This window comes from Anser anser, assembly GCF_964211835.1.
Source record: "Anser anser genome assembly, chromosome: 4".
Lineage (NCBI taxonomy): Eukaryota > Metazoa > Chordata > Aves > Anseriformes > Anatidae > Anser > Anser anser.
The window spans coordinates 56,008,267-56,017,491 of NC_139724.1; the positions used below are offsets into that span (position 1 = coordinate 56,008,267).

General features: G+C 35.2%; 1 long non-coding RNA gene across 1 annotated transcript; it reads left to right on the forward strand.

Moving 5' to 3' along the window:
- Positions 1-751: 751 nt before the first annotated feature.
- Positions 752-8,901, forward strand: LOC310899037. Its single transcript, XR_014583933.1, has 3 exons — positions 752-1,318; positions 7,670-7,747; positions 8,447-8,901. It is a non-coding gene; the product is annotated as an uncharacterized lncRNA (long non-coding RNA).
- Positions 8,902-9,225: the final 324 nt, after the last annotated feature.

A 9,225-nucleotide genomic window follows, 5' to 3' on the forward strand; every position in this document is an offset into this window, starting at 1 on the left:
CTACAGACAAGCAAGATTATAGACAGACAGTGCAACTTCAGTCAATATAGGTGTAGTAAAGAAATGTATCAGGATATTCTGTATGACAAATATGTGAAACACTGCTGTGAGGCTGCTCCATTGAATTTGCTGGGTTCTAAAAGAGTCATTTTAAGACTGATCAGATTTTTTTTTTTTAATTGGAAACTTTCATTTACTTACTGATCCCCCTATACATATCTAAGAGTTACATGAAGAGAAATGGAAGTACAGGGGAAAGGAACATATATACTTAATATTACTTGCATTTTAAAGAAAAATCAAACATCTGAATAGTTAAACACCTAATATCCAAATCACAAACTACACCTCTTATGAAAATTCCTTAAATATTAATTTTCTGTAACTAACATCTGTAACTAATAAAAATATATTTTGCACTTTATTTAAACTTGACTTTTTAAATAGCCAATGCTCTAATTAAAATTCATTGTCTTTAACTGGATTTTCCTTTTCCAAGTGTAAAAATACCTGCAGATATCAGGTAGTTTCAAACTTTGATAGAAGACAAGCGAATACATGGCTTTTCAGGGCTTTTCAGAACCCCACAAACATCTATCCGGATACTTACAATAAATTATACTTGAGTAAATGTACTGGGTTTACATGGCAGGGTTTTGCTAGCAGGGGGCCTGCAGTACTGGCGTCTGTAAGAACAGACCAGGTGCAACCAGTTTCAGGTGGCTCTAAAATGGACCCACCACAACACACATCTGAGCCTGTCAGTGATAACGTTTAAAAAAGGGGTAAAAAAGCTCTGTGCAGCAGCTGTGAGAGAGAGAAGTGAGAAAAATGTGAGAGAAACAACCTTGTAGACACCAAGGTCAGTGAAGGTGGAGGGCAGGAGATGTGCAGGCGCTGGAGCAGAAGTTCCCCTGTGGCCTGCAGAGAGGACCCTGGTGGATCAGGGTGTCCCCCTGAAGCCCATGGGTACTGCAGTGGAGTAGATTTCCATGCTGCAGCCCACAGAGGAGCCCATGGTGGAGCAGGAGGTCTGGTGGGAGCTGCCACCCATGGGGAATTTGTGCTGGAACAGTCCACTCCTGATGGATGGACCTTGTGGCATAGACCCATATTGGAGCAGTTTTGGAAGAACTGCAGAAGCCACATTGACCATGAAGTCCATGTAAGATCAGTTTGGGAAGGACGGTATCCTGTGTGCAGGACCTCACGTTGGAGCAGGAGAAGAGAGTGAGGATGAAAGAGCAACAGAGAGTATTATGGACTGACTGCAACCCCCATTTCCTGTTCACTTGCACCACGCATTGAGGGGAATGAGGTAAAAGAACTGGGAGTGAAGTTGAGCCTGGGAAGGAGGGGGAATGGAGGAAGGTGGCTTTACTTTTCTCGTTTTTCACTATCCTACTCAATTTTTATTAGACAATAAATTAACCTTCCTCAATTTGAATCTGTTTTGTCCATGAGAGGAACTGATCAGCAAATCTCTGTCGTCTTGACCCACAATGTTTTTCATTTATTTTCTCCCTGTCCGATTTAGGAGAGGAACTGAAAGAGCAGCTGGGCGGGTGTCTCACAGCTGGCCAAGGTTAACCCATGACACAAACTTTTTTAAGAGTTCTACTCTTCACTTCTTTTCTTTACTCCTTTTTTTTTTTTTTTCTTTTTTCCATGGTCCATACAGTCCTCCAGTTTATTCATCTCATGGAGATGAAGTTACTTTCTTCAGGGAAAGGCAAAGAACTGTTCTATACTAAAAATAGAATCTGAGTAACACAAATCTTGGTGCAGAAGTCTGTGTGAAATTTTTGTGACATTTCATCCTAAGTAGTATACTTTGTTATGTTCCTGGGTTGATAGCTGTGATTTAGTGTTAACAGTGGGACTACTAATGGCAGCTTGCTAACAGTACTTATCCTTTGAATGTCAAGCTGCTAGTATGAAAACCAAATAATATTTTTTTTTCCTTCGATATCTGTACCAAAGTAACCTGACTGCTTTACTTGTGTAAATTTCAAAGACCAAGTTTTTGTAATACTGGATAATTGGATAAAATAGTGTTCGTTTGTTGAGGGGAGGGTCTTGTGCAAGAATTAATTTACCAAAGATTTGTACAGGGCATAGAACTGTGCTTTCTTTTTCTAAATAGCTTTTTGTTCTTTTCACATGGACTTAACTTTCTTCTCTTTGAACTGAACTCCAACAGATGTCTTTGTTTCATTGCATAGATATCACTAAGAAACAGTGGCTGATGTGTATACCAACTTCACAATTTTAACTCTATGTGGTACTATATTGGCACTGGCCAAACAGTAGCCAGTGTTTTCTTTAGGTGAGAAGTGAAAAATGCAAAATTTATTAATCAGAGTAATAATCTGACCCAGTGAATTCTTAATTCCCTTAAATTCTTCAAGAACAGAGATGGATTACTCTTCTGAGAGAGATTTTTTAAGTCAAATACAAGTTACTGAGATAACTAAAGATCTGAATAGAATTTGAGTAGCCTTTACAAAGAAAGCTGCACTAGGTTAAAGGTTGAAATGGAAATGAATAATTATGCGTCATAACGAATTATGGTAATATGGTAATGTCTTCAAACAGGGCTTTTTTTTTTTTTTCAGTTGGATTGTTATTTATCTAATCATTTTCATTGCTTGCCAGTAAGCATCTTAAACTTTTAATTCTTCCTAACCAATACTCAGTTAAAACATCTGTAGAAATATTTTCAAAATTTCATTTATACTTCTGTTATCCTCATGTCCTTCATTTTTGTTTCACACAAAACAATATGGCAATCACATATATATATATATATATATTTTTTTTTTTTTTTCATTCACAACATTATTTTAAAGGGAAAATCAGTTTTCACTCTCTGAAAAAATACTTTTTTTTTTCTATATTCTCAAATGGTTAATATTATTTGGCTAACCTGAACAGTTTCTGAATATGCTTTTTACCACTAAATTGATTTTTTTTTTTCTGCATTTCTTCTTACTGTATATATTAATGTTGGAAGATTCTGCTCATACATGAACCTTGATGCTGACTGCAGGATCTCAGAGATAGCACCATGGAATAAGTATTTGTAGATTTTGATGCTTGGATGTTCATTGTATTACTTCAAACGATTTTAAACCAACTGTTCTGTAGTTATATTGGTAGGATCTGGTTTAAAAATGTTATGGTACTCTGGGAAGTGTCATAATATTCAAAATTTTTCTGGTTTTGTCTTAGATTCTTGTAAAGGCACTAAGTACAAGAAGGCATGAATTTAAGAGCTGTTTCAAATGTCTGAAGGTCTTGATTAGGGTAATGAGAGCTGGTATGGCTGCTGAAGGAGGTGGAAACCTCAGCCTGGGATTCATCATATTTTCCAGCAAGTCTATTAATAAATGAAGATCCTTGGTTTTTTTTTTTCACTTTAGGCCATTACAGTTCCTACAATGTTTATATGATCATGTACAGAGAGGTAAGAATAATAAGTAATATAATCTGTAATACATTGTTCTCATGTTCATTGGAATAACTTTGACCACTAAGGTCAACTCCTTTTCCAGGATTTCTTCTTGCGTACTCTATAGTTTCTAAAAATTATGTGCATGTACCAGACTTGCATGTAGAAATTAATTTTTGAATGCTACCTAACTTTAAGCCCCAGCACACATTTGAATTTTTAAAGAAATTTATCTCTATTTCTAGAAATATTCTACACAGTGTTCTGTGGATTTTATTTGGTACAGTGTCACAGACCCAAGTTGCTGTAATTATTAATAGTTATGGTAAGAATGGGATGTGTAAGGAAATAGAGCACTTCTGTATTCATACTTCTCTTGTTCTCACAACAACAAAAAGGCAGTGTGGAATTTTATTAGGAAAAGAATGTAATAACTAATCAGTAAATAATACTGCTAGTAGCATGTATCATATTTTTGGTTTTACTATCTTTTGTGTTAATGCATTTTATCTTATGGTTCTAATAGTAACAAAATATTTCGAAGTATATTAGAAATGTAATAGTTATTTCTGATCATTAAGACCACAATTCACAGTACATTTTGAAGAAAAATATTTTTTCTCTTTTTTTTTTTTGAGACAAATTTCTAAGTAGTTAATTTTCATACCTGTGTATATATACATATGCCTGTAAGCAGCACAGATCAGCTTATGCCAACTAATGGCTTTATCTGGTCCAAAACCTGTAGAGAAATCCATCAGAGTTTGAAATGCAGATGGGAAAAGAGTTTGATTAAACAAAATCACCCTTTTAGGATCTCACAGCTGTCTGACTGGGATTTCTGATTCTTTGCTGGCCTTTGAGATCTGGTGCATGGTATTTTCAGCTATTTAAGTCTTTCCAGTTTAGAACGATGAACTTCTGAACAACCCAACAAAAGTTAATGCAACTTTTCTGACTTACATTGTAGCACTGTTGATTTAAGTGATGGAAATACCACCTGGAACATTTATTTCTTTTGTAAAGGGACTTATCTGCAGCCAAAAACAGTGCACAGGTGGGCATTCAAAGAGATATATGAAAGTTCATACACTCTGTTTACAACTTAGCATGGCATAAATCTGGTCTCCTGTAGCTGCACTGCAGTCCTGACAGCCCTGTGTGATCTGTATAGTATAAAGAATGTGTGGATTAATGCTACAGAATTAGATGCTATCCTTACCTCGGAGCACCTGGAATTCCACTGCTGCTGGAAGGTAATAGTTTTGAGTTTGCTTAGACTTTAGGCCACAAGCATGACTTTAAGATCATTCTTTATGACTTTTTTAAGCTAAATGTAAATTTTTGGCTTAAAAATGTCACATGTCACTGTTTTTTGTCGTTTGGTAGTTAGGTAAAAGATGTAAGCATGAGAATTTAAAGAAATAGCTTTAAACAGTGCTTGGTATTATTATCTCTTCTTTGGGCAAGTCCTCCCTGTCTTGCACTCAAGTCCTTTTACTAAGGTGATTTTTCAGTCTTTCTCAAAAGATTCAACATTTCTCAAAATTAATCCCACATCTGTGATTACTGTATGAGATGATTCTAACAGACATGTACAGCAGAATCCATAGTGTATACAGGTCCAGTGATGCAAAAATAAATAAATAAAAAGCGATAAGACAAAGGGGAAGAAAAAGGGGAAAAAATCATAATGAAGTAAAAAATTAAACCTGATAATGATGTTAAAAATTGTAATATCATAGAGTGATATCTCCCACAGAATAATTTTAACCACCTGCTAGGAGTAGTGATAAATTTCTTCAAAGCAAAAAAGTCTGTATTGCACTGGAGACACACACGAGCTTAACTGGTTCACTTGGGTCTTTCATGTAATAAAAAAAAAAAATCCGAAGTATATCTCTCTCCTGCTTTTGCCGCCTGACATTATAACCACCCCTTTGTTTCACTTATGTTGTTGCACTCTGGCTGTGTGCAAGAAAGACATGTGCTATAGATTGATAGAGAGACACCAATGTTTGAGTACACAGAGCAAATATATACATATTGACCACGACTCTTTTTGCTGCATAACTACCTTGAGAGGTCATCTCCTATTCTATAGAAAGGTTATAAATTCTTTGAGTCTAACTCTGTGTTGTATATCAGACTCACATGTATCTTAAGTGAAATGGTACCTATCATATGTAAAAAAAAAAAAAAAAAAAAAAAATTACCTCTCGTATGTAAAAATGTTAACAATGAACATGTTTAAATCAATTGTTTTTCCACTTAAGTAAGTAACTTTATCGCTGAACCTCTGGAAAAACTAAAGAACATTACATGGCTTGAGCAATCTTAAAATTTGCTGATTGGAGATTTGCTTTTTAAGTGATGTTTGTGTCCTGGTAGATCTCTGTCATTATGATTTTCATTAATCAACTTGTTCACGCAGAAAGTTATTTGAGTTTTATGGAGTATTAATTTATGGACTATTCTACCCACCTGCACATCCAGCTAGTTATTACAACTAACAATATTTAAGTTCATGCAGAAATTTGCTACCTAGGAAACATACTGTAACAGAATACCATGACTGATGTTGAAAATACCTACTGCACAACTAAGGCCCTGTTAATATCTTCTAGGAAGATAATTAGTCTTTTTTGACAAGACCTATTTTTTGCAAAGGAGTTGATTTTCATCTGTCAGAGAAACAGTACTTTAAATAGGTGACTATGCGTAACTCAACTGTCAGGCTAATTTAGTTTTTCCTTTATTTATATTCTTTCTGAATACTGGTACAATATTCAGGAAAGGCAACTCAACCCTGAATATCACTATGATATGGCTGGATCAGCTCACTTGATATGGGGCGTGGGCCATCGCAAGTGGTGCTATGGTTGGGAACAGAGCTGAAAATATATTCCCTCTAAACCCTTATCTTCTATTTCTTTGCTGTCTCCTTTTACTTTCCATAAATCTATGCTTGCAACTTCTGTATCCTTCAGTTGTTCTAGAATTTCATTGCCATATTTAATGCACTAAAAACTGACTCCAGTGAGTTTAATACTCAAATGAATTAGTGTACAGAAATCCTAAGGTTTAAGTTGTGAAAGCCTGCTATTTGAAAGCAGATGCCCTCTATAGTGCTTAATGTCTCTTCTGTGATTTGGAAAAGGTAGTAATCATGTGACACAAACAGGACAATTTATTGAAAACCTTTATTCTGTATCATTATTAACAATTTTAATACCCATTTCTCTGGAGTTATTTCAAGAAAATTTTGTTCCTAATCCATATACTCCTTTATATAGTATTAATTCTGTCAGTCATTGATTTTCTTCATTTCCCAGATATTTTTTCCTTCCCCATAACTTTCCTGAGTTTGGAAATACCTGTTCTCTTTGTTTCCAATTACTTCCTTTTTTGTGTGTGTGCGTCTGTTTGTTAAAAATGGTGTGTTTTTTTTTTTTTTAATTTCTTCCTCAGACTGGGCTTTTACTCACAGTTACCCTCTTTCTTTTAAACAAAAATGTTAAAACACTGTTTTCTGTTCAAATTTATGTATACTTTCCAGTTAATTTCACTAGTGACTTTCTTTATTCTTGAAAAATCAGCTCTTTGAAATACCAGCGCTGTGTGGGACTTTCTTCTCTTTGTCTACACTTAATACAATCAGGAGAGAATTCTTGATTCTTGGGCTGATACTCTTTCTGTTCTACTTTGTTTCCTAAAGGAGCACCATTATGATACATGGTTAGTAGACCACACCAAGGTTAAATAGTGAAATGAGCTGGGACTCTAGTCTAATAACAAATAAACTGGAGTTAGTCTTGACATTTCAAGAGATATTTTGAGAACAAGGTGGAAAGAATTTAAGCCCTGCACAGTTCAGTTTTCTGCATGTTGTGGAAAAAAATGAAAAATAAAAATCTACTGACTATAGTAACCCTGATGATAGATTATGATAGAATCATAAAATGGGGAAGGAGATTCTTGTCTTCAGCCATGACCTCTGATCATGGAGAATATGGTTTCTGTAATTTCTATAGCAGGATACTCCCCCACACCTCTGCTTTCTCCTTCTCTCTTACAAATTCACATGCACACAAGTGCAAATAAAAAGTGGACCTCTAACATCTGTCATGAGAGTTTGAAGATGCATTTATTCACTATTAAAAATGCAAGGAGAATTGAACATTTCCATACTACTTTTTTTTTCCTCTTTTGTAGATCACCTTGGCTTGAATAGACCATGGATTCTTTGAAGCAACAAACCCATTAAATCAGTTTAGGAAATCTTATCTGGAGGTAAATTTGCTCAACAACAAACTGCAGCTATTTCAGTCATCTTAGCAATAGTAAGAGGTTTGTGTTCATGAAATATGTTTCTTAAATCCATCCAGTGTCTCCTAAAGTTATTACCTGAGTGACAGAGCTTTTAAATCTCAACTTATTTTGGTCTGTTCTTGCAAACACTGTCCAGTAAGTAGAAACCCATGGTGATTTGCCCACCAGTGGCCATGGTGGTATAATTAGAATTTGTATTCATCTCAATTCCTTTGGCATTGTAGAAACTCTTTGGAATATTCTTTAACATTTTGGAGCAAATATGAACACTGAAGATAATGTAGGGTGAAGAAAAATTGTCAGTCAGGAGAGAGAATGATGCTTGTTTAGTGAATGACTGATGTAATGAATTTTCCTACTGCTGAAAATGCTTGCCCTCTTATAACACCTTACTGAATGTCCCTGCCAGCAGAAAGGTCAGGCTATACGACGTGACTAATACTACTGTCAAAGAGCTCATATATTTCAATGCCATTTTTATTGTGCTTTTTGATTGTCACATATTGGGTGAGAGCAACATGATTTTTCATCCGTTTTAAAAAGTAGATAATGGATAGCACTCGTTTAGAGGCACAATACTTTCATTAAAAGTATTCTGCACTAGATGGATCATATCTGTTTTCCTTCTTCTTCCTTTTTTTTTTCTTTTCATGTGGCAAGTTGCTTAGGGACAACGTACTAGAGACAAATAAAGATTTCCCAAACAAGGTAATATACAGAAGCCTGTGGGTAAGTCAAGTACTTCTTCCTTATTCATTCTGCTTTTGAGTCAGTATATGTATTGCTTACTGCCCTGACAGGCATCTTTTCTAAAAGTACCCTGAAGACAGTGTATCAGCAAATATCAAGTAGTGTGGGTACCCCTTTTAGTATGCTAACTGAAGGGGATTACTTCAAAATGGCAGTGTCACTATGATTGATATAAAGAGATCTTCTATGAGAAGGCAAGTACTTGGAAGATGCCTATAGGTATCTATTGCAGATAAATCACATCCTTATTTCTAACCATTTTTTTGAAGAACATGACTAGAAAACTATTTGTTGTAGTGTCCAACTAGATAGAAGTGGTTTTGGTGAGACCTGCATTCAATTACAGAAGACCTAAAAGTAAGAAGAAAGAACAGCTGTCCTGTCCCAGAGAAGTTTCAAGTACATAAGTTTCTTTGAGCTTAGAGATCTCACAAGGAGAACTGGATGTACCCTTATTCCTCACCAGCTATATAGAGAAACTAGGAAGTCCTAGATCCAGCCTGAAAAACAAATTTAAATTTGCAAACAGCCTTGCTTATGTGTACAAACAAAATCATTCAAAGTCAAAATTTATTTTTGTTTCTGTGAGAAGACAGCTTTTTTTTTTTTTATCTGCTCTTTACTATTCTGTTCTGTTTTGGGAGGAAGGAAAGCTAGTGTAAGAGGATGATAATTTGAAAGTGACCTCT